This window comes from Podarcis pityusensis (genome assembly GCF_964106645.2).
Source record: "Podarcis pityusensis genome assembly, chromosome: 2".
NCBI classification, from domain to species: domain Eukaryota; kingdom Metazoa; phylum Chordata; class Lepidosauria; order Squamata; family Lacertidae; genus Podarcis; species Podarcis pityusensis.
In genome coordinates, this window is record NC_138029.1 from 78,722,311 (window position 1) to 78,737,105 (window position 14,795).

The window sequence follows — 14,795 nt, forward strand, 5'->3', positions numbered from 1 at the left end:
GAAATACTATTGCAAAACCTTATTAGCCAGTTTTCATTATAGGAAGGTCAGCACTCCTTAGAAATCAGAAATATGGTTATAATTCAAATGCAAAATTGGCATATATATAATTCAACATCTTGCATTTCTTAAAGAGAACCAGCTGGAGAAACCTTTATAATCATGTTGGTGATCTGTTTCCACTTTAAGCTCACATTGGTATTTAGCGTGAATCTTATAATACAATGTACTAGCTTGCATATACAGTGGTAGCTCAGGTTACAGACGCTTCAGGTTACAGACGCTTCAGGTTACAGACTCTGCTAACCCAGAAAGAGTACCTCGGGTTAAGAACTTTGCTTCAGGATGAGAACAGAAATTGTGCGGCGGCAGCAGGAGGCCCCATTAGCTAAAGTGGTACCTCAGGTTAAGAACAATTTCAGGTTAAGAATGGACCTCCAGAACGAATTAAGTTCTTAACCCGAGGTACCACTGTAAGTATCTTTCGTATTTAAAGTTAAGTATAAGGAAAATATTGATTGTTTCAAATATAGTTTGAGCATACTAAAGAAAACACACTGCAAGGGACACTAGTTGCTTACATACATTAAGCTACAGTGTATCTCAATTACATATTTTCACATTTGCCAGATCTGAAATTTAGCATCTTCTTTCAATTTCAGTTTTCCAGAAGCAGCTTTATACTACATCATGAGTTAACTTTGCATTTTCCTCAGCCACAAATCCATGGGCACAAAAAGTCATGCCCCCTCATCTGCATTTTATTAAACATTATTAAGATTCCCACAGAACTTCTTTATAGCTTTCGACCTGTAATTCACAATTATCCCAATCACTCTGGCTCTTCTATAAGCCAAGCATTTCACACTTCCTTGATTGATTGATTGATTAATTAATTAACTAACTAACTAGAGAGGTTCGAGCAATCTTCAACCCAATTATTTTAACTGTTCCATGCTGAGATCAAGAATTCAAAAATTCAAAAATCAAGCAGATGGGGGCTAAAAGTGTGTTTGGCTATTTTAAACAAATCTCATGATTCCAAGAGACTTTGAATGTGAGCTAATGAATGGTCTAATAAATATGGGGTGAAGATATTATTTAGGTTTCTTAAACATGTGTACATCAAAGCTATCGAGGCCACTCTCAGTTCCTCAGACATGCCTTTATCTTCATGCATTGAGAACATTAGAATGGCAGTTGTCTGCTTACATACACACAACTTGGGTTGGAATAGAATTCCTATAGCTGTTAGAAGAAGAGGGACTATACAGAAACATAGAAAACTACCATAATACCAAGTCAGATCACTGGCCCATCTATACTGTTGCACACCACCAGTGATGGCCTTGGGCTCTCAAATTTCAGCGGTACCCTCCATTCTAAATCATAGCTGTGGCATCCCCAACAGTGCCCCTGAGGTTCTGCGCCCAGTGCAACTGAATTGGCTGCGCTCCCCTAAATCTGCCTCTGATACCACCCCATGGGCATAGCCAAGCGGAGGCAAGAGGGCAGCTGCCCCCCCAATCAAGTAAATCAATAAAAATGCTTAACAAACTGAGGTTCTGCCCCCCACAACATGAAGCCTGGACGTGATATTATGGCTACCCCTACAACTGCCAATGGGAAGAGAGAAGATGAGCAGTCTTACTGACAAATCAGAAGACAGAAGGGTTTCAAAACAATTTAAACTCCAGGATAATAGATAGATATGCAGCAGACATCTAACTTGTTAAAGGTTGGTGACTCAAGTTGGCTGTGTGCATAGTTGGACTAGATTAAGGTTCCCAGATGTCCCTGTTTCCCGGGGACAGTCCCTGGACTTACAAATCAGTCCTCATACAAAATCCATTGAAGTTGAAAAGTGTCCCCGGATTCATTGGAAAAAAATCTGGTAACCTTAGACTAGATGACCCTCAGTATCCCTTCCAGCTATACAGTTCTATGATTCTATGATCTTTCAGATCAGTCATGACAGGATTAATTCATCCCAAACCATAACAAAATTAAATTATTATTTTTTTGTTGCCATTATTTAAATTTAAAAAAACTTTGCAAGTTTCAGTCTTCACCATGAAAGACAAGATAGCTCAGGCATGAAGGAATATATTTCTTAATCAGAGGATAAATCACTCTCATTGCATTGCACAGGTTGCATGCAATTTGAGCCAGCTGATCATTTCCGGGAGCAATGTAATTTGAATTTCATTTTTATTGCATTAACCTTTGTTTCCTTATATGAGATGGCTCCTTACACTAACAAGTTTTGGGGCACAGCAGTAAAGACGAGCATTAATATTGGCTGTGGATGCCCACCCAACCCGATTTATGGCCCTGATTTACTGATCCAGATCATGCCCAATCCAGATCGTGCCCCAGAAAATACAGATCTCCAAAAATCCCACTGATTTCCAGTGGAAAGCCAAAGCAGTCCCAGCTTTCTCATTTTATCACAAATGGAATCTGCAGAGTGGATTATCCGTTCCAAATTTCAGACAGGTAGCTCCAGGTGTTTTCATGTTAATCACCTTTATTTTTTTATGTTTTCAAAGTAAAATGGCCATTTTTATTTTTTATTTTTCCCCCACGTAGGGGCATGAAATTTTACAGGCCTGCTAGCCCCTACAACAAGGGATTCAGACTGCCAAATTTCAGAGTTGTAGCTTCAGGGGGTTTTATGCTATGCACCTTCAAAAAGGGTTCTTTCTTTTTAAAAAAGACTGTTGAGTACTTAATTCTTCTGTCTTTGGCCTTTCACTTCTATAACAGTTTTGAAAAACAGTTCCCTGGAGGCACAACTGTCTCCAGGCAGAAAAAAACAGATGACACCCTTGCCTGGAAGGCACTGAGATGCGTCTCCTGAGTGATGCAGGGCTGATTTGCAAAGCAGCAAAATGGGCAGGCATGTAGACAGGCAGAGCAGCAGCAAGCAGAGAGGCATGCCATGGGCAGGCAGCATAGGCAGGCAGAGCCTAGTAGGCAGCAGGGGGGGAAATAGCATGCACACAAAACAACCCGGGACTCTTTTGAGGGGCAGATTGTCACAGCCAAGAGAAAAAATAAACCATGGAGCCACAAGAAGATGCTGTCACATAGGAGGCAAATTGCCAACAGCAGGAGCAGTGAGTGAGAAGGGAAATAAAGTATTTTATTTAGTCATTGCCTAAGTGTTCTCCTAACTGTTAGGGTATAAAACAACAGAGTATTAAGGATTGATTAGGAAAGGATTGGCATAAGCAGTGCTTTTTTCCTATAAAAATACTGTATTGGCCCAATTATATTATATAAGCTGTACCCGAATATAAGCCGCACCTTTAAAATGGGAGGGCGGGGGAAAGAAAAAATACCCGAATATAAGCCGCTCCATTCCTTGCTGCTTCTGGCTACATACGGGGGGGGGGGGGGGTGGAGCTGTGCTGCGTTTGCCAGTGGCCTTTCCCCTTCCTTGCTCTCTCCCTTCCCGGCCTTGGGGGAAGAGGACAGGAGACTACACGTGGGGCAGGCACTGCTTTGCCCTGCACTTATGGCTAAATACCGTACGGTCACGAATATAAGCCGCACTTTAAATTTGGAGAAAAAGTGAGGCTTATATTCAGGCCAACTCACCATAGAGTTGTTACAGTAAGTGCCACACTTTTTAACAACAACAAAAGAGGTGCCAGTACTGTGTACCCTTGAGTACCCCCTTGAAAAAACAGCACTGGGCATAAGGGGATATAAACCAGGGTGGCCCGCAAGGCCCTTTTTCGGTGGCCCTTGCGAAGTACCAAAGGAGCATCATTATCGGCAATGGGAATTGGAATGACAACATCTGAGATCCCTCCCCGCAGTTAATGCCTGGTGGCAGCAGCAATAAATTCCCTGTGCATGCACAAGATGGCACTTTAGGGCAGGTATAGGCAAACTTGGCCCTCCAGATGTTTTGGGACTACAACTCCCATCATCCCTAGCTAACAAGACCAGTGGTCAGGGATGATGGGAGTTGTAGTCCAAAAACATCTGGAGGGCTGAGTTTGCCTATGCCTGCTTTAGGGGTTCGGCACTGAGCAAGAAGTGAAAGAGGAAGCTGAGGTAGGACCATAGAGAAGTGAGCGGGCCAGCGACGAGATGCCGGAGGCCACATGCATCTTCTTCCTTTCTCAAACCACTTTCCAGCTGGGAGCTTCACACTCCTGGAAAAAGGGAACCAAAGGACCCAGTAGATCCTTGGGCAGCTGCAGCTCTTCCTGTGAAAAGAACCCAGTGAGAGAGGTGGTCACCCAGCAAACTTCATTGCCATGTGAGGATTTGAACCCTGGTATCCCAGGCCTTAGCCCAACACCTAATTATTAGAGCAGGGGTAGGCAACCTAAGGCCCAGGGGCCGGGTGCAGCCCAATCACCTTCTCAAACCGGCCTGAGGATGGTCCAGGAATCAGCGTGTTTTTACATGAGCAGAATGTGTCCTTTTATTTAAAATGCATCTCTGGGTTATTTGTGGGGCACATGAATTCATTCATTATTATTATTTTTTCAATATATAGTCTGACCCACCACGTGGTCTGAGGGACGGTGGACCGGCCCACGGCTGAAAAAGGATGCTGACCCCTGTATTAGAGTCTAATTTCTACATTCGAACTGCGACACCCCAACGGCTGCTGCTACACTGGTATTCTCCACAGTAAAATGTGCCAAGTAGAGAAGGAAAACGTCCATGTACAGGAGTCTTATCTGTGCATATGTTGTATTTTTGCCCAGTTTTCCCTGAGGCATTACATGGGTTTTTTGGGGGGTTTTTTTAAAGACTGGTCTGTCTTTCGTTGCCCCAATCCCCCGACGACCCAGAGGAAGCTTGGCGTGCGCTTCCTGCTCCTTCCCCAAGGTAGCCCCTGTGTTTATGCCACAGATTCCCCAACGGTAAAAATGCAGCAAGTCCTCGTGCTCGACAACTGGAGGAAGCCTTCAACAGGTGCCGTGAGGGAAACTTGGTCTGAGTCTGGCCATGGAAACTCTTCCTTTCTCATCAAACACCGAGCCCATGCAGTGCTGCCTCTATCTTGCAGACACACGCGTGAATCCTCTGGAAAGGCGCCATCGAGCTCCTCTCCCTCAAAAAGGAAATCACCTCAGAAAAAGACGCGGGGACTGCATGGTCCTTGGGGGCGGGAATGTTTGGCGTAGGCATGAAAAGATATCTGCATGCTGGTGGGTGCCGGCCGGCTGAGGAGCCGCGTTTGGCTAGGGATCCCCTTGAAGCCCCAAAGAGCGCGCATGGCTTCAATCCTTTAATCCTGCGCGCGAGAGAGGTGAGAAAAGCGCGGCGCGGGCGGCAGACGCGAGAAGGAAGGAGGCGCTGTGAAGCTCGGGCCAGTCAGCTCAGGCGGCGAGGAAGGATCCCCCCGGGAGTGGGAGTGAGTTGGCCAGCCGGCGGCGGCGATATAGGCGCCCCCTCCTCTGTTCCAGGCAGCCACTTACGAGCGGCTCACTTGAGCGGCGCTTCGAGCTCGCGCGGGGCGGGAAAGAAGCCGGACTTCTTTCCGAAGAGGATAGAGCTGGCCCGGTCCCAAGCCTTTGAGGTCCAGCCAAAGGCTCTTTTGCATTTCTGGGGAAACGGCTCCCCGCCCGCCCACTCGGCGCAAAATTGCAGCGCGAGGCGAGCAACCTCTGCGGGAGTGACTGAGCTCGGAGGGGAAGCCTCCGGAGTTCAGACGTAACCAACAGAGCTGGGTGAGGGTGAGGTTGCTCGCGCTTGGAGCGGCGGGACTTTCTCCCTCTGCTCTCCGAGCCCGCCGGAATAGGACCAGCAGCGACAAGAAGCTGTGGCGCCTTCTCCGGCTTGCAGAGCGGCTGAAGCCTCGGGAAGTTCTCGGCGCCCATTTGTCAAGAGAAGGGCAACTTTCGCGTCAGTTCTTCTCTGCCTCAGTTCCACGTCGGTGAGTAAGTAAAACGCGGGAGGATGGCGGAGCGGGGAGATGACATCCACGTCTGGCTTTCCTCGGGGGTTGTTACCATCTTTTTCTACCCTACTGAGGGAATAGTCTGGAAAGCATTTGGTAGTGAGGGAGAAAAGAAACTGATGTTTGGGACAACAAAGCCACTGACTTGCAGACTGCAGTCCAAAAGAGTTGCAGAAAGGGGCAGCGGGGTTGGGAGCGAGGGGGCAGAAGGGGCAGGATAAACATTTATTTGGTTCATAAAAACAGTGAGGGCTGGTCCATAAGGGCCCATGGGGCACTACTGCCCCACCGGCTTCAGTCTGCCCTCAGGCAGCCCAGAAGGTGCCACTGCCTGTCACGTTTCCCTGCAGGGAATTAGATTCATTAGTTCTGCCTGTCTGTCTTAGCCTCTGCCTGATGTTTGCTTCCCACACTCCTGCTCCACCACTCTCACTGGGCAGAAGCTGTAAGGAACAAAATGGTCCAGGCTGCAATTATAAAAAGATTTATCATGGAATACCATCATCATTATATTTTTTAAATTTGTATACCGTCTTTCTTTCTTACAATACTCAAGGCGGTTTACAAGCTGAAGAAACAAAAAATGTACATCTTATAACAATCTAATGCAATACAAAAATGTGATAATAAAACATAACTTTAAAATAGGCAACCTACATCAAAAAAGTAACATTCAACAATCATTAGAACAGTATAAAATAATAATACCAGCATATAAAAGTTAAACAGAAATCCACTCAAGAGTTACAATAAATAAAATATAATCAATAAAACAACAGCAATATGCCCCATTAAGCTCGGTGAGACTTCTGAGTAAACCTACTAAGGCCTGCGCTTTCAGTTTGTCTTCTATAGGGCTTTTTGAGAATCGATAATGATCTCTTGCATTGGCTTTCGATGACTCCTGCCCCAGTTAGGACCCAACTAAATTATATGGGAAATGTATTGTTGTGTTTTCCCTGTCTGTGGTGTGTGGGATCTTAAAAAATCAAATCAATAACAGCAGCAGGCACCCTCAGATCAGGAACTCAGCAAGGAAGAAAGGTGGCTGAACCCCACTCCATTACTGTCCAAATTAACACACACCCCAGTTGGTATTTATCCCCAGAGTGAAGTTCCTTTTGTGCCAGCCCTAACCATAGAGCCTTCTTTCCAACCACACAAATCTTTAAAATGCTGCCATGCTTTCAACATGCTTCCCACATAACAGCTTTTTAGAGATTGGTGATAGACTACTTCAGTTTGGAAGACATCAGCTTACTTTATTGAATGCTAGAAATCCTTACACTTCAATAACCCAGGTGGTCTCAAATTTCCCTTTGGGCTGTGATGGCGACTAAAAGCAATAACACCAGAATTTTATCCCCCACCCCAAAACTGAGGGGCGAGGCCCTTCCTTGTTTGCCTCCTCCAAGAGAGGTCTGGAGAGTGGCAACAGGAGAACCATTTCTGCAGAGCCTCTCTGTTTAAGGAATGCTCTCCCCAGGGAGGTTCAGCTGGTGCCTTCATTGTACACCCAACCTTTGCCTGCTCAACATTCTATATACCGTATTTACGCAAATCTAATGTGTCACCAAATCTAATGTGCACCTCAATTTTCAAAACCTTGAAACCAAAAAGTATTTGCTGGCGAATTTAAATGTGCCATAAATCTAATGTGCATCCTAATTTTTGTGAAAAAATTTGGCCAAAAAAGTGTGCATGACATTTTTTGTTTGTTCTTGTTTTTATTATGTACAGTGGTACCTCAGGTTACAGATGCTTCAGGTTACAGACCCAGAAATAGTACCTCGGGTTAAGAACTTTGCTTCAGGATGAGAACAGAAATCGTGCTGCGGTGGCGCGGCAGCAGCAGGAGGCCCCATTAGCTAAAGTGGTACCTCAGGTTAAGAACAGTTTCAGATTAAGAACAGACCTCCAGAACGAATTAAGTTCTTAACCCGAGGTACCACTGTATTTTCTGTTTTTAGCTAGTATTTTTATGCTGGGAACTGCCCTAAGATTTGCAGATGGAGAGTGGTATATAAATTTAATAAATAAATATTTTTTAAAAGAAACAAAGAACAAACTATATTCTCATAGCTTGCCCTAATTCAGGCAGGATCATAGCAAGGCAGTTCTGCAAATATTTGTTCACAGGTACGAGGAAGTGCAGTTTAGAATACTGCTGCTCCGTCTATTTGGAGTTGAAATGAATTGTTTTCTGCATGTGATGAAGTAGTCAAATAGCTTCTTGCCTACAGGCATGCTAGAATCAAAGATTATATAGAGCAGGGCTGGAGAACAGAGTCACCCACCCACCCATGTTGTTAAATTCTAATGCACATCATCCCCAACCAGCGAGGTAGTAGTCAAGGGAAACAAATATTAAGAACGTAAGAACACCCTGCTGGATCAAGCTAACTGCCCATCTAGCTCAGTATCCTGTTCTCACAGTGGCTAACCAGATGCCTGTGGGAAACCAGGGATTAAACATGAGCACAAGAGCACTCTCCCCTCCTGTGGCTTCCAGCAACTAGCAATCAGAAGAATTGCTGCATCCAATTGTGGAGGTAGAATGTAGATCATAGCCATCATGGCTAGTAGCCATTGATAGTCCTGTTCTCCATCAATTTGTCTAATTGTCCTTTAAAGCTATCCAAATTGATGGCCATGCTGGGGGAGCGAGTTCCATAATTTGACTATGTGCTGCATAAAGAAGTACTTTCTTTTATCTGTTCTAACAACATCAGAGTACATCAGGCCTGCAGGCCCACTCTGATGTACAGTATCATCCCAAAAGTGTTGGGCCTCATGGCAAAGTCTTAGGTGAAATCAGCTCTAAGCAAGTTACTGGAAATATGTCCTCTCTAGTTTTTGAGCAAGTGTCCAAAATCATAGGCAACATAAGAGTAGACAAAAGTTGAAGCTTACTCAGTACTAATTTTTCAGCTAGTGTGCATTGTGAGTATACACAATATACACCAGGGATGGTGAATTCCTGACCTGCAGGCAGAGTCGGTGAAATAAAGCTTAGTTTCGCCCCTGCCTGCAGGCCTTGTATAGCCTGCCAAGCCTTTTAAATAGGCTTGCCCAACCCCCAACTGGACATGCCAGTCGTATCACCAGCGGCACTGAGGAGTGCTGAGGAGCAGGCTGGAGTTAGGAAATGAGAATGAGTCTTCTAGTCTGCACCAATATTTCATGAATGCTGTTGATGGCCAAATACTCAGGAAACATTTAAAAAAATTTATTTAACAAAAATGTTGTATTGTTTGATTGTAAGAAACCCTCTAAGCGGAGCAGTTCCAAGCACTCTTTCCTTTTCCCCGAGTGTTCTGATCTGCTCCACAGTGACTCTTAATGACCATGGGTAGGCAACCTAAGGCCCAGGGGCCGGATGCGGCCCAGTCGCCTTCTAAATCCGGCCCGCAGACAGTCCAGGAATAAGCGTGTTTTTACATGAGTAGAATGTGCCCTTTTATTTAAAATGCATCTCTGGATTATTTGTGGGGCATAGGAATTCATTCATTTCTCCCCCCAAAATATAGCCCGGCCCACCACATGGTCTGAGGGATGGTGGACCGGCCCACGGCTGAAAAAGGTTGCTGACCCCTGCTTAATGACAGTGGTATGGCACTAGAGCAGAGAGCACTAGGGGACGGAAATCATGTCATCCCTGGCACAGTTGAAAGGACAACATCAAAGTGCAAATTCCAAAGCGCTATGGGCCAAGCGCTATGGGCCAAGAACAGGGAAAGGCCCTGAGACACAGAGAATGTAAAATCAGATGGTGGAATTGAGCAGATCTTCACAGCTTGCATTTGCAGGGAGGCTTAGCTAAAAGTTTCCCTCATCCCACTTATCAATGAGCCTGAAATAAAATACTGGGTTGTAGTCAACTAACATTTATTCAGAGTAGTCCAATTGAAATGAATGGATCTAATATCATTAATATCAATGGGTCTACTCTGAGTAAACATTAGTTGCCTTCAATCTTTTGTGTGTATGTGCTCTCGTGTGGGTGCCCACATTCTTGGAGAGTGGCATACAGCCCAAGATGTGGGTTTCCAGAAGGCAGTGTGTCCCTTTGGCTGAAATTCACTAACCCCGGGAAAAATTAATATATGCTGTAGATTTGTTGCAGATTTGCAATCCTAGAAGAGTTAAAATCCTAGTGCTAATCTCGATGTTCTTTCACAGTCCAACCTGTCTGGTAATAACAGGAAGTAGAGAAAATTAGTTCCGAATTAGTTGATGTGTTTATTCCATGCAAAATTTAACTTTGCAATGATAATTCACTACAGAGGAAATAATGGTAATAACTCTGTGAGCAAGCATAATTACTCTCTGCATTTTTTAAATCATGCAAAACCCTAATTGTGTTTGTTCAGAAAATAATCCACAGTTGAATTGCATCATTGGTTCCCACTCACTTCTGCTGCCACTAAAAAAGAAAATATAAGTACTTCCTTGCTGTCTACCACATCTCCCCTACAGATTGAGTCACCATTTTTCCTGCCATGGCTTTGACTCAGAAAAGCAGTAATTGGGCATCATAGACACAATGGCTGCAAAAATGTTGTAGACTGAAAAAAAGTGTCATCTTCCATATGCAAGTGTAATTTGCTATGAAATCTCATATGTGTACACATGCTCCACATGTACAATAAAAATGTGGAAGAGGCAGGACTCCACCCTGATATTCCCAGCCCTGATGTAACCCCAAATATCTGTGCATTGAATAGAATGTGTATAAAATAGTGAATATGAGGTTGAATCCTGACAAGACAGAAGTACTGTTTTGGGGGGACAGGAGGCGAGCGGGTGTGGGGGACTCCCTGGTCCTGAATGGGGTAACTGTGCCCCTGAAGGACCAGGTGCACAGCCTGAGAGTCATTTTGGACTCACAGCTGTCCATGGAGGCGCAGGTTAATTCTGGGTCCAGGGCAGCTGTCTACCAGCTCCACCTGGTATGCAGGCTGAGACCCTACCTGCCTGCGAACTGTCTTGCCAGAGTGGTGCATGCTCTAGTTATCTCCCGCTTGGGCTACTGCAATGCGCTCTACGTGGAGCTACCTTTGAAGGTGACCCGGAAACTGCAATTAATCCAGAATGCGGCAGCTAGACTGGTGACTGGGAGTGGCCGCCGGGACCACATAACACCGGTTCTGAGCGATCTGCATTGGCTCCCAGTACATTTCCATGCACAATTCAAAGTGTTGGTGCTGACCTTTAAAGCCCTAAACGGCCTCGGTCCTGTATACCTGAAGGAGCGTCTCCACCCCCATTGTTCAGCTCGGACACTGAGATCTAGCGCCGAGGGCCTTCTGGCGGTTCCCTCATTGCGAGATGTGAGGTTACAGGGAACCAGACAGAGGGCCTTCTCGGTAGTGGCGCCTGCCCTGTGGAACGCCCTCCCTTCAGATGTGAAGGAAATAAGCAGCTATCTTCTCTTTAAAAGACATCTGAAGGCAGCCCTGTTCAGGGAAGTTTTTAATATTTAATGCTGTATCATTTTTAATACTTGACTGGGAGCCGCCCAGAGTGGCTGGGGAAACTCAGCCAGATGGGCGGGGTATAAATAATAAATTATTATTATTATTATTATTATTATTAATGCACAGTTGTATACATACAGTTCCACATGATTCAGACCCCTGTGCAAATGAGGGTCCTAGTCTTATAAAATGCCCATACAGATGGCTCCTTTTTACTTGTTCCTCTAAACAGGCAAATGTTTGTGGTGCAAGATGCATCGCAGCATCAAGTTTGGGGGCAGCCAGTGGCGAATGATCCAAATCCCATCCACATATTTAGTGACTATGTCAATCACATATGAGTAGAGCAGGGGTAGTCAATGAGGCACCTTCTAGAAGTTGTTAAACTACAACTCCTATTATCCCTTCCCACTGGCCATGTTGGCTGGGGCTGGCAGGAGTTTGTGTCCAGCAACATCTGAAGGGCACAATGTTTGTCTATCCCTAAAACAATCCCAAAACTCAGCATAAAGTATTAGGAAGTTGGCACTATTATAGCCTCTTTTCTTTTTGGACAGGATTACTATGAAGCCACAGCAGTGGAATTTAAGGTGATGTTTTTGTTGTACTGCACACTACTTAATTTCTTGAGTTTTCAAAAGAACTTTGCATGCCGCCTCCTTTCTGCTATTTATCTCCATGGCTATTGCTTCTGCTATTTCTTGGACCCACTGGTCCTCCCACACTGGAAGTTCACATTGGTGGAAAGACAGAAGTTTTCCTGGCTCTCGTCCAACACATGCAAAAAGGGCTCTTACTTGGAAGTTCAAGAGAGATCTTTATTCAGGCAAGTAACAATACAAGCACAGCAGAAGATACAGGGCTCAGGAGTCATGGTTCAGGAGTAGGGCAAGAAGCTCAGAACTGGATGGAAGCAATGGAGATGTCCAACAAGCTATCCATTGTTCTGCAGCCTCTGACCTGCTTCTCTGTGGGGTCTGGCTTTGGACCAGGCCACAACATGAAAGTTACGCCATGGTTTGACTAACTGTTATGTGTGAAACTGGGCTCATAAGTTTATTTCCCTCAAGCAAACAATGAGTTGTAAGCCAAGAACAAACCTTATGATTTGCTTGGAGAGATAAAAAGCATGAGCCTGGGCTCAGACATAATGCTAAGCCAAACCAGGGCTTAACTCCTGGTACTCTACCAGCAGCAGAAGCCTGAGAAAGGTGAAGCAGTCATGGTCTCCTCTCTGTACATCATCATGCCTGTTCATTTGCACTTAGCCATGGCTTGGCTTAGCATTATGTCTGAACCAGGCCAGTGTCTAGCTGAATGACTGCCATAATGGGTGGTATATGTGGATGGGGCTTGTAAGTTGGAAGGATTCAGAACTGGGGTATGTTGCACTTTCTTGTGAGATCTCTGTTGATGGTTGATGGGAGATGGGACATCCAGTGTCAGGGGTCCCTAGGTTTTGGTTTACTTTTCCACATAGAACTGAAGTGCAGTTATTCCAAATTACACTTGGAAGGTAGTACACTTGTTTCATATGTTGTCTAAGTGTGTCTATGTTTAAACTCAGATTAGATCATTAATAATTATTCAGATATTGCCCTGTTAAAAAAGTATCACTCTTTCAACTCCAGTCCTGTATTCTTCTAGTTACTACTTATTTTGTTTGTGACGAGGGGCAACACATTTTAGTGACTTCCAGCTAAAGTGCTTACTAATTTAGACAATGAACAATTTTTGAGCTGGAAGAGCCAGAACTAATAAACTAGTTGTTTATGTTCTGTGGACAATCTGAGGCCTTTGTGGTATTTGAATAATGCATTAAAAACAACAACCCAACCATGTCCTTCAAAATGCTGCAGAGAAGTGGAGACAAATCACAATTAAAATTAACTGTAGAAACTGTATTGGTAAAGTACAATAATCTCATGAAGCCCCATGGATATGGATGAAGGACTAGAAAATAAAGTATCAGAAATGTACAAGATTGACATTCATATGTTTACCATGCTGAAGACAGATGGAAAACATTTTTGTTGAATTGCATCTATGTTGTTGATAATATTTTATACAACTTTTCTTGATGCTATGTCTTTTTCTTGCACTAATGGTGTATCTGAAGCCACTGGTCCCTTCTACTATATAATAGCTTGTTTTTGTGATTTAGATACAGCATCTTCAACCTTTTCAGACCCACTTTTAACCGAAACATGCATTTGGGGACCCATTTCTTAATCTTTTACCATATATTTGCATGGTGGTAGTGCTCCTGTTGAGACCCACCAGTGGTCCTGATCCACAAGTGATCTAGATGATTATGGTGAGTGTGGAATATCCTGTTTGAAGGGCCTGTAACTGTGGCATGCAGCATTTGGGGAAGACCCATAGCCCCTCAGTAGTAGAGCACATGTTGCTGGAATCTCAGGTAGAGCTAGGAAGGATTCCGGTCTCAAACAGTATACAGTACTGAGCTAGATGAACCAATGATTTGACTCAGTCGAAGGCAGCTTCCTGTGTTTCTAACGTTCCCAGCATTCCATGTCGGCATGGATCCAGAGTTGTCCTTCTTTGAACAGAAGGTTCTTTCCATTTATGGAAGGACATCCATCCTTCCACCACTGGCACAAGGAAGGGAGGCAATTTTTGTTGATTCTCCCATCCCCTTGCCAGTGCCATCTCCCATGTTGTTTTGAATGCCCCCACACCAGCCTTCCATAGTAGATTTGTGGGGAGCAAAGTGGGGTGCAGGTAGAAGGGTGAATCTGCAGAAATAATGTCCTGCCTTCTGCCAGTGGGAGCATGTTACAGGCAATTTTTAAAAAATGATCCATTTTTCTTTCAACATTCTTCCAAAAAATATAATGTTGTACAATAATTAAATCAACTTACTTCTACTCTCCTAGCCTGAGCTAATGATACCATGTGGAATTCAGACTGGATGATTTAGTGAAAGAAAACACACATGGAGAAAGACATCTGCAGATGGAAGATATTAAAAACAAAGATGGAAAGCACAAAAAAGGTGTTGTCTTCCAAAAGCTGGATGGATGGAAAATGAAAAATAGCATTATCCTTATCAAACAAAATAGTAAAGGAACAGTTCTCAGCAGTGCATTTTCAGTGCGCGCGCTCTCTCGCGCTCTCTCTCTCTCTCGCGCGCACACACACACACACACACACACACACACTCACTCACTTGTACATATAACCAGCAGCTCCCAAACCTCTCCCCATAGACAACTTGGAAATTGCTGGTGGTCTTGGCAGACTGCATAATTATTTTTCTGCTGGTTGTAGTTATTTTAATTTTACATTGCTGGCAATTTATGTGTTTTAAAACTAGCTTTCTGTAAGACATTGTGAAATCCATTGTGGAGCTTCGT

At 44.3% G+C, this 14,795-nt stretch overlaps 1 protein-coding gene across 4 annotated transcripts in view; it reads left to right on the forward strand.

Annotated features, from left to right (window-relative positions):
* The window catches only part of HRH1 (histamine receptor H1), a 98,192-nt gene that overhangs the window by 60,933 nt on the left and 22,464 nt on the right, over positions 1–14,795 (forward strand). For 2 of the 4 annotated variants that reach the window (XM_080994210.1, XM_080994211.1), the window contains exon 1: positions 4,446–5,911. The gene's annotated coding sequence lies outside the window, so the exon portion shown is untranslated. Of the gene's footprint in view, positions 5,912–11,972; positions 12,006–14,315; positions 14,560–14,795 lie in introns of those variants that run through there. The other 2 variants (XR_013982639.1, XM_080994209.1) reach the window with 2 other exon arrangements.